Here is a 16,099-nt window from a genome sequence, read left to right as displayed (position 1 = left end):
CTTGATACATAGTCACCATAATATGATCTTGTTGGGTTAATGGTAATCGTAAATCCCAGGTAAACATACTCATTAACATTTTCTGGTACCCAACCATTTAGTTTCAATATCTTCAAGGCGTTCCGTGTACCATTTTTTCCCAAACACATAGTTCTAGTTTTGCTTGTATTAATCACCATATCATTTCTAGTAGCGTAATTCCTAACAGCCTCAATAGAACGCTGAAGTCCCATTTCTGTTCGATCAAACAGGATGATGTCATCAGATAACCACAATAAGGGAGGCCTGTTGATTTTACGTGGAAAGTTGCGTATTTTCAGAAACTCTAATTTAATGTCTGCCGCATATAAATTATACGGCAAGCGAGCGAGTCCACAGCCCTGTTTGAGGACCCTATTTGTTTGCCGATATTTAGAATATACTCCCGATACATTTAAACGTATTGTGATAGATATGTGTGAGTATAATTGTTCAATGAAGCATATAGAGACTTATCAATATCCATGGCCGCCAGCTTTTTCCAAAGTTTGGGTCTTGAGACCAGGTCAAAGACCTTACTAAAATCTATATAGCAGCAGTCAAGTTTCATCCTCAGTTCTTGTTTAGTTTGAGCAATAAGATACTGCAACACAGATATGCTAGTAATGGTGTTGTATGCTTTCCTAAATCCATTCTGTAAAGGGTTCAATAGGTTGTTTTCGTTCACCCGACTAGTTCGTTTTTTCCAATATAATCGCCGCAAATATTTTTTGGCTACAGTCGTTCTTAGCTAGCAGTCGATAATTATTCGGGTTAAGCCTTTCACCCTTTTTGAAAATAGGGACTAAAACTGATCTACACCAGCTAACCGCCAGTTTACCCGAACTCAAGATTTCATTAAATAAGTTATTCAGAATCTTTGCCCAAAACTGTGCGTCACCCTTCAGTGCCACATTCGGGAAGCCATCGGGACCTGGTACTCCAGAGCTCTTAAGTTCAGCTATCATACCATTGAAACTGTGCTCATCTATGTCCCAATTAATTATATTCATTTCATTCTTCACTTTCTCTTTCTACATAGCAAGTAGCCGCAATAACATTACACCAATCAGACTCCCTAATTGGACATTAAGCTGTCCAGAGATAGCCTCGATCTCATAACCTTTAGATTAGTAGCAATGTGCATTAGGGGATTGTGCAACAGAGGCTGACTGCGTATGTAAGGACTGCATTAGCAAGACATACAATAATAATCCGAGCAAAAGTTGTTTTGTTTTCAGCACGCTTACAGAAACAAATCGTTCAAATGTATTTCCAGGAGAGTAACTGGACATAGAGCCTCCTCCACCGCCCCCACATTAGCCCCCTGTTGACGGATATTCAAGGCAGTCCTTTTCAAATTGAAGACCTACTTTTATGTCAATGCCCTGTCCCGGTTTTTTTTTTTTTAAAAATCTGGTCACCCTTAATACGAAGTAAAGGGTTCACAGAAAGCGAGTCAGTTGCTTGTAATCCGGCATGATGATTGGTGCCAGCTGAAGTGGTGCAGCCGTGCACGTGGCAAATGACCGTGGTACATGGCCGATGAATTACATAGCATTCTTATGTTCTATTAAATATATTCCTTTCAGGACGAACTGTTAAAGAAGCATGTTAAAATGCAAAGTGCTTTTTTCTCCTGTTATGCTCTTTTGGAGCAAGGCTCCGATACACCCCTGAAATGGTTTCTTTCAACTGTAAAGCACACGTCCTCCTCAACCCTTCCCCCTTTACTACCACTCTCTCCCACCAGTGGGGGTGGCAGCTGCAGAATCGAGCACAGTGGCATGGTGAACTGCAGCAGCAGTGGAAAGAAGCAGTGGTCAGTGGGGTATTGCTCCTTTTTTACAGAGTACAACTTTGCTGAAAGTTGGGGGCCATTCTACCACAAAACTACAGATGGTAAGTTTGTGTTTTGTATATACAGTGGTGGAAATGGAAAGAAATTGGTGGTGGATCCCTCATGGGCCCGGTGTGGGGAGCAGTTTGGGGGGGGTGCCTGTGCCCGAGGAGGCAGGCTTTAGGGGGGAAGAGCTGGCAGTTGATCTCCGATCAAAGTAAATATCCAAAATAATAGTTTCAAACGGCGCTATTTCTTTCATACTGCTTCTTTTCCAAACTATATATCAATTCCACGTTAAACCACTTGCATGGCACTGGTGATGAGTTACTTCCCTATGCGGATAATAGTTTTGACCAGTGTTGCTTAGTGAATATTCTTTAAAATGGCCAATTTGCATCCCATTTTATAAAACAACCTCCCCCTGGGGTGCTATACAAACCGGGGGATTTCTGTTTACCATAAGCAACGTTTTCTTTTACTTGAACCACACCCGGCACAGCTCCTGCACAGCTCCTGCAGCTCCCCTCTGAAAGCAGTTGGGTGGCTGCATCGTGTGTGACAGTTTCAATGTTAATAGGGGTTTTTATTTATTCATGCAATTGTTTGTTGGATACCTGTATATTTATTTATTCAATGTTTGTCGGATACAAGTATTACGACAAACATTGCATAAATAAATATATAATCTGGGTTCATGTATCTGACAAACATTGCATAAATAAATAAACCGAGTCGTGGCTGAGGACTGCACGTTCCTCTGGTGACCCCTTGCATGGGGTCACCAGAGGAAGTTACAGTTTGCTCGCAGGCGCTTTGTTTTCCCCAGCGCTGACTCTGGCCGGATCCTGAGATCTGGCTCCACATCTGGGCCTGGATCTCGGATCCAGCGAGAGATAGCCCAATCGCCAGTGCTGTGTATATAGAAGAGGGGTTGGGAACTGACGGGGTGGAGCACACGATGTCACCCTCCCTGCTTTTTTTGTAGTAAAAAGTGGTAAAATTGGCCCAATAAATTCAGCAAATTTGTACTCGGCAAAACAAAAAAAAGAATGCAAGGAAACCTCATAGATGCACCAGTGCTGCTCGGGGAGTGGGCAGTGCCAGCAGCAGCCTCCTAGAAAAAGGAACATGTTGGCTCTTGGCAATTATTTTTCTTTTTTTAAATGATAAGCACTTCGGATGCGTTTATGATCTTTCTAAGAAAACTGAAATCAAATGTACAGTTAGTACATTAATTCAGTGGGGAACTCTCCCACTGACCCCTTGTTTTGTTTATCCACACATCACTGAGAAAACCGATGTACATGGACGACTCTGTCTCCTTTCTGCTCAAGAGGTCATGGACATCATGCGATGTCCGACGACGAGAGGGTGGATGCAGCCCGCACTCCCTGCCTCCCCTCCCCGCTCCCTCACATGATACATAGAAGACTTCGGTGCGACTGGACATATTATGTGCGTCCATTCGCCAAGGGCAAACCTCCTAAAAATAATGAAAATCTCTACAATGGGACTGGGCGGGGGAGAGGGAAGAGTACGCGCGGCTTCCGAAAGGTGGAGGCAAGCGGCAAATGGAATCATTCGATACAACCCTTATAATTAAGAACAACAACTTTCCAAAAGAGAGAATAGAAAGAAAGACGAGAGCAACGTCTACCATCTCCCGAAGACAATTACCGTCAGCCCAAGTGCCAGTACCCTTCCATTTTCTCTCGACTTACCCCTCCATTTTCTCACCTACCTCAGGAAGCAAAATGAGGGGGGCCATTAAGAAATTAGCAATAGCAACTGTCAAAAGCTCATAGACCTCTCCTAACGAGATCAGTCATCTAGCAGCTGGGGTGAACCCAGGCATGAAACGCACCGTTTTGTTCCTCTTGTCTCCTCTGACTGCCTAATTACCCTCCTCCTTTTACCCTATAATTTCGGTTCCCGTATTAGCAAGATGTGGAGGCTTCCACTCCAAGTAGCTTTCTCCTCTGCTCCCCTCTCCCCGGCCCCCGCCTGTGCCCCCCTCAAAGTGAATTGAAGGAGGGAGACCACCACTTAAAAGGTCTCATTAGCTCACTGCAAAGGGGGGCTGGGGTGATGAGTGGGGAGGGCGAGGTTGGCAGGGATTCCGCTGCCTGCTTCGCCTTTTCCAGCCTGGGTTGGCACGGGCCGGCTTTAACCCTTCCCCTGCTGTTGTGAATATGACGCGTGCGGCAAGACTCTGCTGGACACAGGCGCCATTTCAAAATGGTCTCTAAGATGCCCGCTAGTCACAAGGAAGTAACTCGAGTGCATAACTGCTTCTCATTCTTACAAACCGGCTTGAACTTTAAAAAGCATCGAAGTTTTCTAGATTTAGTTGTCCAACACAATTCATTAGAGGGGCATTGATGGGTACTGTCCTGTTGGTGACAAAATTCGACGCGCCCACAATGGATAAGGGTTAAGCTGTTTGCCTTAAATCTAGAGGACGCATGTACTGCCGAAGGTCCCATACAACGACATCATGATTCACTAAGAGTTCTTAGTTGGGGCCTGGTCGGCGGCTGCCCTGGTGCGAGTCCAAATGGTCTGCTATCTAAACGGGGGCACACTCAACTTTGATTTCTCTTTCTCTAAGGTTCTACTTTGCATATGAGTTGGTACTTGTGGTTATATCGCGCAAACCTAAATAGGGTGCAGTGGAGCAAAGGTGTCAGGCGGCGCCAGAGGGAACAAGTTCTGCTATTCATCTCGGAGGTCCTTGCCTACAGGGGCGGTTTCCTACAGAGAAGAGGAGCCGTGTGTCATATGGTGCAGTGGTATGTCCAGACTCTTTTGACTGGGGTGGCCCAAGTGGGGCACTGACTTATGCAGGAGTGGCATGAAGTACTCACACAGTGAGATAATGATCATAGGTTAAGATAAAGGGGTGGCATATGGGGTGGCCAATCAGATCCCAGGAGTAGCTCGTGCCACTGCAGGTCACTCCCTGGACACGCCTCTGCCTAGGTTGTCCCTAGAAATACCCTGACAAGCATGATAACGGGTCCACTCCTGAACGGCAAGAGCGTTGGAGACATGATATGATATGATATGATATGGTATTTGTAACGCGCCTATACACAAGTGTTTCAAGGCGCAAATTGTGACTAGGGTAGTTTATCAAAGGCTGGTGAATGGCAAGAAAATGCATTTTTCCTGACACACGTAATGGCTTGTATGTCAGGGCTGGCGAATAGGCCGGCTCTCGGCGGATCCGAGATCCGGCACCAGATGTGGAGCCGGATCTCAGCATTCAGCCAAAGCCAGCTCTGGACAAAAAAAAAAGCACCCACGAGCAATCTGTAACTTCCTCTTGTGACACCGTGCAAGGGGGCACCAGAGGAAGTTAGAGTCCTCAGTCACAACAGGGTTTATTTATTTATGCAATGTTTGTCGGATACCTGTATCCGACAAACATTGCATACATTAAAAAATACACAGCCATCGACAAACAATGCATGAATTAATAAATACCCCTGTTAACATTGAAACTATCCCACACAATGTAGCCACCCAACTGCTTTCAGAGGGGAGCTGCAGGAGCTGTGCCAGTTGTGGTTCAAATAAAAGAAAACGTTGCTTATGGCGAACAGAAATCACCCTGATTGAATAACACCCAAGGGGGAGTTTTTTTAATAAAATGGGATTATGCTGCACTTTGCATTTCGCTTTGCCTTTCTCTTTCCTTTTTTTTTAGGTTATTTGATAATATAACTATGTAAAGTAACAGGATGATTTTATGTGAGTTTGGCAATTTCAGTTTAATAGTCTAACATGTTTGATGAAGATGAAGATATTTTTCTTAGTAAAATGTTGTGTAAAAGTTTTATATAAAAAAAAATGGGATGCAAATTGTGCATTTTAATGAATATTTACTCAGCAACACTGGTCAAAACTATTATCCGCACAGTGAAGTAACTCATCACCAGTGCCATGGAAGTGGTTTGGAAAAGAAGCAGCATGAAAGAAATAGCGCCTTTCAAAACAATTTTTGGGACATTTCCTTTGATCGGAGGTTAACTGCCAGCTCTGCCCCGTAAACCCTGCCTCCTCAGGCGCCGCCCCCCCAAACCCCGCCTCCACCCCAGCCCCTATGGGATCCCCCATCATTTTTCTTTCCATTTCCACCATAGTTGTATGTTAGCAAAGTTGATTCTTCTACTATGTTTGATTTTCTAGATTACACATTCTGATGACATGTATGTTTGTTGACTTAGTTGAATTAGTAACCGTGAGCGTGCACAATCATGTTCTGGCACTATGTATAAAAGGGATCACTGCTATATATATATTTGTATATTTATAAGGTTATTTTTTTTTACATCGGATCGAGCTGGTCTGGGATGCATTGGACACTATCGCCAGTATTCATTTCATCCAAGACCAGCAGACTGTTGTATTAAAGATTTTGTTCATTACGTTTTCAGTTGTTTTTAATTACATGTTGGAATAATAATATAAATGCGCAACAGCTGTAGTGCTTGTAACTACTCGGGCAACCCAGTACTGAGGAGCATCTCCTCCGTTTTTTCTTGGGTATGGAATTGACTCCGCATCATGTGAATGTGATTGGCTGGTGTGCACCAAATATTGGTTTGAAATGAACAGTATATTTTGATATCTTGTTTTTATTTGATCGTGTACACTCCCTGTTTTCATTTTCCTCCCACATGTCAACACACGCCCTGTATGTCTTCCTCTCCACAGGCTACTACGGGATGCAACACAAGGGGCGCAAAAGGAAGACGAGCAGAGGGCTCACAATCATCCACAATACCTCATGGGCATGCACTCCCCCAAGAGTTTACCACACCTGCATCCATGGACTATCTCACCTGTCACTCACCATACACCATACCCTCACCCATACTCTGGCAGCGACTTTCCTCTAGATATACAAAACACCCGACATGAAGAAGGTCTTTTTATGAAAAAATTCCAGACCTCTTACCATCAGTATTCATCATTAACACAACTAACATCTTTCTTGGGGACCGAAACCAACCCAAAACCCCAAGTCATTGAAAAGAATAAACAGAAACACTCTAGTAAAACTGCTTAACACCATGGACATCAAACAACTATTCAGAAATCCAACTCACAAAAAAGGCAATACACTCCATCTGGTGTTCATCACCTATTCAGATATTAAATGTATCCCCTCTACTTTTGCACTGAAGAGCAATGCAACCAAACCTATCCTGCTCCACAAGACTTCTCCCCCACCAGGGTCAACCCAAACCAAATAAGACACCTCACTGTTCTTTGAAGAACCTCTCTGTAGATTAATTGGAAGCAAACCTCATTGCCTTTGCTTCTGCATCTGACCCCTCTGAGAATGTGAACAAAAATCTCAGTCCATTCAACCACACCCTAACTGAAGCCACCAACACCCACGCACCACTGAAGCACCAACTCAACAAACATAATCCCTCCACACATTGGTAATCACAGGAACTCTTTGACAGCAAGTGTACCATCCATTGAGAAGAAACATTCAGGATGAAATCCCATGAACAAGAAGACCTAATCGCCTTAAGAACCCTCCATTGAAAGCATCCAACAACTGCAGAGCAATCTTCTAAAACATGCAACATTTTATCAACCCACTGCCAAATGCAGCAATACCATTATCCAGTGACTAATGCAACACCATCAACAACATCTTCAGACACAAAATAGACAAGATAATACAACACGTTGGCAGTCCCCAACATACCATAGACATCATGCCCATAATAGCCCACAACATATCAAGATGGATGCAATACAGAACAAGGATTCCAAAACATCTGACCAACACTCTCGCATTGCTGAAACCCACCAACTGCAAAAATGACATCCTTCCCTCTTGAAGATAAGGTCTTTTGGGTAGTGTATCATGCAGTGGATGGGAAGCAGAGTAACCCTTACACCAAATAACGGAACCAACTCGGGAAGATGGAAAGTTTGTCTGTTTTTTCATCAATTGTCTAAAACAGGAAGTTACAACGGACATCAACGGATGTCGCACAAGCATTTCTTGAAGAATTTCATAAAAAATCACACTTATATAGTATACATTTGTCATACGTGATGTCATACTATGTGGCAAATAAGAAAAACGGGGGTTGTGATTCGCTCAAGGGGAACATCTAAGTATACTTTCTATATGGAGTTGGGTTGTGATTAGACATCTAATATCAGGGGGACAACTCATGGCCACACCTAGTGCAAGTCATTTTCAACAAGTATCAGGTACACAGCATATTATTGGCTGAAAACGATAAGGCCCTTCGTTATATGGCCATCTAGAATTGGTTGGCATGCTTGTGCCAGTCTGGAACATTCAGCTCTCTACCAGCATGTAAGCGCATACCCCAAGTTTCAGGAGGTGGACTTTACGTAGCTCCCCACCCAATTAGCCCATCATCTCATCACCCATGCCTTCTGCCATGAAGATTGTCTTTGAACTTGGCCTTGCAAAGTATCCTTGCCTCTGAGAATATATGGAAGTGTGAGCACACACTATCGTAGTTCTGGAACTGCATGCCCAACACTATTTCCATGCTTGGCTCACATGACAGCAGCATTTAATAGTCTTAAATGAAAAAAACTTGGCACTCATGGTGTTCTTTGCACCTTAAGAAGGGATGATTCAGTGTCTCACATTCACCACCTTCAAGAATATATAAACAGTTTTGGCTGCTTCAGCCTTGACACCAGGCCAGACAGCCCTTTCATCATCTTCCACGATCCTCGCTAATTCTTTGCTGTAACACAGCTTTCGATCCTTCTATTCATGGGTTTGAACTTACTAAAGTTTTGACACCGATTTCCAGCTTCTATATAAAGGCAGCTCTGCCTGCATTCTATTCACTATGTATAGCCAGCTTCTATGATCACTTAGCCTACTTGCGTTACTGCGTCTGTACAGTTATTGAATGACTTGCATTTTCTGCAGTGCTCTTCACACATGCAATCTTCTTTTCACATATGAAAGTTTACTCAATTATTTGCTTCGTCATCAGTTTCTATGAGATCTATACATTCACTTCTTCAGCCAGTCTTCTCCGTGCGTCACGTTCATTTCTTGTGATGTCACCAGCACTTTTTCTTGTTTTTTCATATTTCTCCAGGGACTTCCTCCACAAGATTGTCACCTCTTCGGGAATACATCTTATAGGGTTATTTTAGTGGGTACCTTCTTTCGAATATTTGCCTTGGAATGGTCACAATCGTTGCTGTCAAGCATGGCACAGTTTCAGGCTTCCAACACATAGGTGGGAGAGGGATGGGACTTCCTGCAGAGGCATTTGGCTGTTCCTCTAGAATTCCCCCTATGGTTTATTCATCAACCACAACTTTACCAGCATTAACACTCCAGTATCTCCTCTTGAAGGAGGGCTTCTTTGGGGTCCTGATCTTCATCACTCCCTTTAAATATTCGGCTGATTTGACATGTTCATCCACACTCTAGGTCATGTAACTGCACTGTCCATTCGGATTGCAATAGACCCATCATCCCACATACTTCTTATGATTCTTCAGATAGAGGAACTTAGTCCCTTCAGGTGCTACAATGCTGGCCTCTATGTACTTTCTGACATCTTTATCAGTCAACTCTTTAGGTCCAAACCCTGATTCCACATCGATCATGATCTTCATTCCTACTGCCTTCTTTGCTGTCTTCTTGCATTGTGTAATTATTATCCTAATCACAGAGATTCCAAACATCGCCATCACTAATATTGCTCCAGGAAACTTGAAAATGTTCACCATCCATTGAGGAATCCATGAGAAGATAGCTGCAAACCAATCATCCGCAATGTCTTCTGTCTCATCTTCCATCTTCCAGGTTCGTCAGCAGCGTTATGGCCTCTGTCAAGGTCCCATTCTTGTCATTGTGAGAAGGTATGAACATGCAACATGATGGCCCGATTTTAGTGCAAAAATTCCTCCTTCCATCACTGTGATCATGTCAAGTGCATCTCTGTTCTGCAGGGTCATCAGTCGTATGGTTCTCAATTATTCTGTGATAGCATTAAATCCTTTTATGGTGGTATTGATCATCTGCAAAAGTTCCCATTTCGGGATCTGCATCCATTTGGCATTGGCCCTCATCTGGATCCCAGGCATGAAGATAGTCAGGAAAATTGAGGCAGTCTTGCTGAACAACCTATGCTTATATGGAATGGCATTGTATGCTTCTATTGACTTGGCTGAGAAATAGTTCTCGCTCCTTGTTTAGTTGAGTAATTCAAGTGATCTTCTCCTTCTCAAATGGGCATCTACCTTTGGAAATTCTCCAATGTTCAGGTCACTCTGAGGAATCAGCAATGCTGGAACATGGATAAGCACCAAGGAACATGTCCCTCCCCAATCCTTGGGCAGCTCCATGTATGCCCTGGGCCCACAAGCCCAATATCGATCCAGCAGGACGGCTATCCCTGCTGCCATTCTAGTAACGTCAACTGTAGTCTTGAAGCCTATGTTATTTCCCACATGCTTCTTTCCATGTCTCTGGAAGCACCATGTCGAAGTTCGCCAATGGGATCACAACCATATGACCTGATTCATCTTCTACCCACATCAGCAGCTTGGCATGTTTGGCCCATGACTTCAAACACCTATCGTTCACTCTTTGTACCTCCCATACATACTCTCGATTTAACAGATGAGCTGCACAGGAAATCAGTCCCTCTTCCTATCCCTTCTTGGAATTCACACGTCCATAGACTAAGACTTGTGTTTGTTCCCAGCATCCAGGTGATCCAGCTATTTCTACTTTATCAGGGCAGTCCATTCTCTTTATCTCCTTAACGACTACCTCTACCTGCCATGTCGCCGGATACGTAAGCATCTTGCTTTTCCATGCAGGTTCCTTTTCCATCTATATAGTTTTGATATAGTCTTCCTGGAATGGAAACAGCCATTTTGATCTCCATCGCTAAGTGGCCCAACTTCATTGAAACTGTCCTCTGGTCATGCTTGCTGCAAGGTGAATGCGGCATCTGGCAGCGTGTTCCGAAACATCTCTAGAAATGAAAGTGTGTACTGTATTCAAGGCATAGGGTAGGAGAGCACAGACAAAGGTGTGCTGCATTATCTAAATAGGTATTTATCTCTCACTATCTTCCTATGCATTCCTCCTTATTCTCTCATATGCAAGGTCTGTGTACTAACCACAAAGTGAATCAAAAGTAGTCTTCATAGTGGGGTGAACCAAAGGGACATCTGCCTTATTCGGACTAATATGATAGGGTGTGTGAAACAGGAGAAACAGAAAGACAAAAAGAGTAATTGTACAGGCAGACACTATGTACAAGACATCCATCTCTCTCGCCATCCTGGTACTGGCCGTGATCGTCCATTCCCTAAAATTGTGGTAACCTCATCATTCTTCATTTCTAACATGATCATAAGAAAATTCCTTTACTCCGGAAACTGTAGCATGTGCTCAATGATTGCAATTAACAGTCTGTTTATCACAGGGCCATTTTTAGGATCCTGTAGAAAAGTGTGAATATCAACATCTCTTCTGACAAGAGCAGGATAAGCTTGAAGGATAAATACAAAAACAGCGAACACAAGCCGATGCACATCCCTTTCGGTGAGAACCATAGGGTTAACCAAACAGATACTCAGTGAGAAATTAATCTGAATATTGATCTCGTTTCCAATTCCTTATTAAAAGTTGTTGTTTAGGCATAACTTTGATTCATCAATGTGATTTCTAAAGTTCCTTTTTCAAGATTCCTGTGACTCTCAGCAAAGGGCTGCACCCCATCTAAAATATCGATAAAGAGTGTTCGTTTTAGTCACAATCCAAATGCAAAATCTGCATTAACAGCTGGCTGCGTTATCATCCTTCTTCTTTGTCATTGATTGAGTCTGCACACACTGAAATTCTTCTCCTTGTTTTGCTTCTGGATCAGCAACAGTGGGAGGGGTGGTCTCACCTTTATATGGTTTTATATCATTTAAATGAAGCTAAACTCGCCTGCCATGGACTTTTACTGCCAATGCGGTTATATTTTCAATGATAAAAGGGGCCATGAAAACCTGTCTCCTGCCACTTTCGGGTAAGGTTTTTTATTAGGACGGTGTCACCAATAAATAGTTTAGGTGTTGATAATAGTTCACTTGTCTTCATCTGTGTTCTGAGACCAACCATCCTGATGCTTGTGTTGATCTGAAATGAGAGAGATGCTAGAGGTCCTACATGTCAAATAGTTATTTGCTCATCACCTAACAATTTAGTTGTACACTGGACATCACTTCTACTCCTCGATGGAGGTCTATGAGGCGTTCTCATTCGCCGCCCTGTCACTAGTTTGTGTGGGGTGAGATGAAGGTCTGAACCAGGCTGATTCCGAAGGGCATACAAAGCTCAGGGCAGGCAATATAGCCATCCCTTTTTCAATGTTAATTTTCTTTTGGCATCCCTTTCTTTCAGGAGTCCGTTGAGTCTCTCACATATTCTGTTTGCTTGCTGGTGCGGGTGATAAGCAGAAGAAAACTTTCGTTTAATATTTAATAGGAGCCCTATCTGTTCAAATACTTCATTAACAAAATGTGGCCCATTGTCGCAACTCAGCACTTCACACACACCCCATCTTGGAAACACCTTGTATACTAAAAACTTAATTGCACAAGTGGCTTCAGGGTGTGTACATGGACCAGCCTTGATCCACCTAGAGAAGGGAAACGCTACCACTATCAGATACCTCTATCCATTACGCACTTGCAGCATGTCAACATAATCAATATGTAAATGCTGTGAAGGACCATTTAGACGAGGGAATACCCCTCTAATCATTCTCAGTGCATGCCCAGCTGTACATTTTTGACACACAATGCTTTTCACTATAAAAAATGCAAAATGATCTAACAAATTTGCAATGAACCAGTCTTCCGCAATCGTTGCAGCAAAGCTCTCCCTGTTCACATGTGCGGGGTAATTCAGCTGTTCAAGTGCTATCGTTAATGATGCTACTGGCATCACCGGCTTTCCAATGCTATCCTGTCGCCATAATGCTTCCTTGTGGGATAGTGAGCAACCCCTATGTTTCCATAATGCCTGCTCTTCCTGCGGTGCACTTCCTTGAATTTCCATTAATTGGGTCATTTGAAATTTATTAAACCCTTTTTGCATCACCATGACCGTGACTACTTTCCCTACTTGTAGTATTGAAACTCGAAATTTCTGAAGAGGATGCAACTCTTTTGGCTTCTATGTCTGCAGCTTCGTTCCTGCAAGAAATAAAATCTGCTTAGTGTGAGCTGCACATTTAATGACCACTATGGCCACTGGGAGTTGTAGTGCCTTAATAAGCCTGTCCAATGAGGAAGTGTGCTGCACTGGAGTGCCGTCCACACGGAGGTAGCCCCTCCTTTTCCAACGTGCTATCCCTGCGTGTACGGTTGACGTCACATAGGGGAGTCACTGTACACCGTCACTTCCTGCCCTTAGTGTTTCTTGAGCGCGACAATAAGTGCTACCAATTCTGCTGCTTGAGCTGAAAAGTGAGACATAGCCTGAGACTTGGAACAACTTCAAATTCCCCATTCAATCTATGTCTTACTACAGCTGTGCCAGAATGCCTTTCTCCACTAGTTTGATCAATTTTTGAAGAACCATCAATAAAGAGAATTTCGGGGCATGGCCAGCGAGTGACCGATGAAGACAAGAGCCCGCGGAGCTCCTGGTACCACCAAGTATATCCTGAAAAATCCTGGGGATTCTGACCCAAGACACCCTTCAAGTAACACATGAGGGTAGCGGAAATCTAGCAGAACGAGTTGCAGTAAATCTGATTCCAAAACAAAGCGCAGAAGCAAAGATAACTGCAGTGTGAAAAAAGTAACGTAGCCGCTGCCAAAACTGATACAAGATGGCCGATGGCAACGCAGCATAACTTCCCAACGGACACTAACAGAGGTAGCAGCGGCCCGCGAAACGCAGTGGGGGAGGAAGTGCCTGCGCGCCGGACAGAAATATTGCGGTCCCGCCTGGAGGCGAAAAGACACTGACACCGAGCGACCGGACGGCGTGGGGCGAACAGCGCTGAGGCCCACATGGATGTGACCTGGTGCAGGGGTGCGGTCTCTCCCCCCCGGCTGCTATCTTCGAATTACCACTCCAGCAGCAACCCCAATCCAAGGCGAGCCGAGCGACCAAGGGCGCTCCGCTTAGCGTCGAGCGCCTGCTGACCCAGGATGGCGGACTGTGGTACGGAGAGCTGAGACCTGGATGTCGAGGCCCACAAGGCGGTAAGGAGAAGGGAAGGCGGGAGACAAGCAGTGGAAACACGGAGACAGAATAGACTATCCGAAGACACCTCCCCGCCTGCCCATTCCCCGCCATCTATTGCATAACTTACATCAAACCTCCTTGTCGCCTCTCGACAACGACCCTCCTCAAGGGTCCTGCCCCGATTCCACTGGGTGCAGAAACTGAACGAGGGATAGGCTGGACACATACAGGCTGCCCTCCACGAGAGCCTCCCGTGTAGGAGACAAATCCTGAGAAATAGTGCAGACATAGAGGGGCTGAATAATAAAAGGAACCCCAACCAGGCCTCACCTTCTCCCTTAGCGGCTCCAACCAGCCCACGGTGAGGAGGTGGAACGGAAAACTCTGTCTAGAGCGACTCACGGAGGAACACAAGCACACTGAATTAAAATGCAGGGGAGGCAGGAAAGAAAGCCAGAAACACCATCCAGCCACGTGGAGACCTTGAAAGTGGCAGGTAATGCCCCACCTAGTGCTGCACCAGGCAGAGAGGCAGACATGGGCAAAGACAAGGGCAGAAGAGGCACAACACAAAGCAAAATGGAGCAATATGCAGTACCCACAACGGCCAAAGACCCAACACAGGAGAAAACCATGGCTGCTGAAGACGAGGAAGCCAAACCCTCCCTTAAAGATATTATGAACGCCATAGCCAATTCCAGAACCTCCATGGAAATAAAAATAGATGGCATCAGCACGGAGGTATCCCTCCTATACCATGATCTGCAAAAACTCACATCTCGCACAGGAGAGACGGAAACTTGCATATCCAATACGGAAGATGGTGTCCGGAACATAGGGCAACAGATGACCAGGGTACTGCAACGTGTTAAAATACTAGAGGAAAGGGTGGAAGAGGGAGAGGGCCGCTCTAGGCGAAACAATATATGAATTTTGGGCTGCCCGAGAAAAGCGAAGGCCCCTCCATGGAGCTATTTATTGAACAACTGCTCATAGACCTGTATGCCCCGAAGACGTTCTCAAAACTCTTCTCCATTGAACGTGCCCAATGAGTCCCAACGGGCAGGCCAACCCCTGGGGCCCCACCCCGCACAGTGATTGCCAAGATTCTAAATTATAGAGACCAAGACACAGTGCTACAAATGGCAAGAACCAAAGGCCCTATAACCTATAAAGGCTCTAAAATTGCCTTCTTCCCAGACTTCACTAGGGAAGTACAAAAAGCATGACGATCCTTCAAACAGCTTAAAAAACGACTACAGCTGCAAAACATCAAATACGGCCTCCTGTTCCCGGCACAGTTAAAAATCTATCATAATGGCACAACTGTGCATTTCAATGAGCCTAAAGAAGCATGGAACTGGGCGGAACGGAACCTGGAAGGGGACTGGGGCCCGCTGAACAGAGGGGAATGCGAACGGATCAAACCACGTCCAAATTGGCGACTGAACGCACAGCCAATACAAGAGCAGGAAGAACTACTACCGAGAGAAGCAGACTGATGTAAATAATTACATTCAGACAAAACATGATCACCGATAACTACAATGAAACCCAAACCAAGAAACCTGCCAACAATGCACTACCAGATTTCCCCACAAATCAACGAAATGGTGGCCCAAAACAGGCCCCCTCCAGAGAATAAAAGTGTCAGAAAAAGCATCACAACAGACTGAGAGAAACACGGACACAGTTATACAAGTGTCCTATCCAGCATCCCTAATGCTGTAATAGCAAGAGACAATAAACAAATTGACTAATTGTTAGAAAGTTGATTGAATGGGCGACAGATGCTTCAGTTGGGGAAGGAGTATAGGGTGGGGGAGTTGGGAGTTAAAATTGTTATTTTATGTTCACAAAACATGCACGGCACACCTGCTCATATCAGGAAGAAAAGGCAAAGAAGAATTCCAGACGGCATTAAAAATTGATGTCATAGACAGAAACCATGCTCTCCGAAACACAGAATACCAAGAAAAACACAA

The sequence above is a fragment of the Ambystoma mexicanum genome, chromosome 2p, assembly GCF_040938575.1.
Source record: "Ambystoma mexicanum isolate Mex_15411 chromosome 2p, UKY_AmexF1_1, whole genome shotgun sequence".
In the NCBI taxonomy this organism is placed as follows: Eukaryota; Metazoa; Chordata; class Amphibia; order Caudata; family Ambystomatidae; genus Ambystoma; species Ambystoma mexicanum.
Note: the sequence above shows the minus strand (reverse complement) of the source record.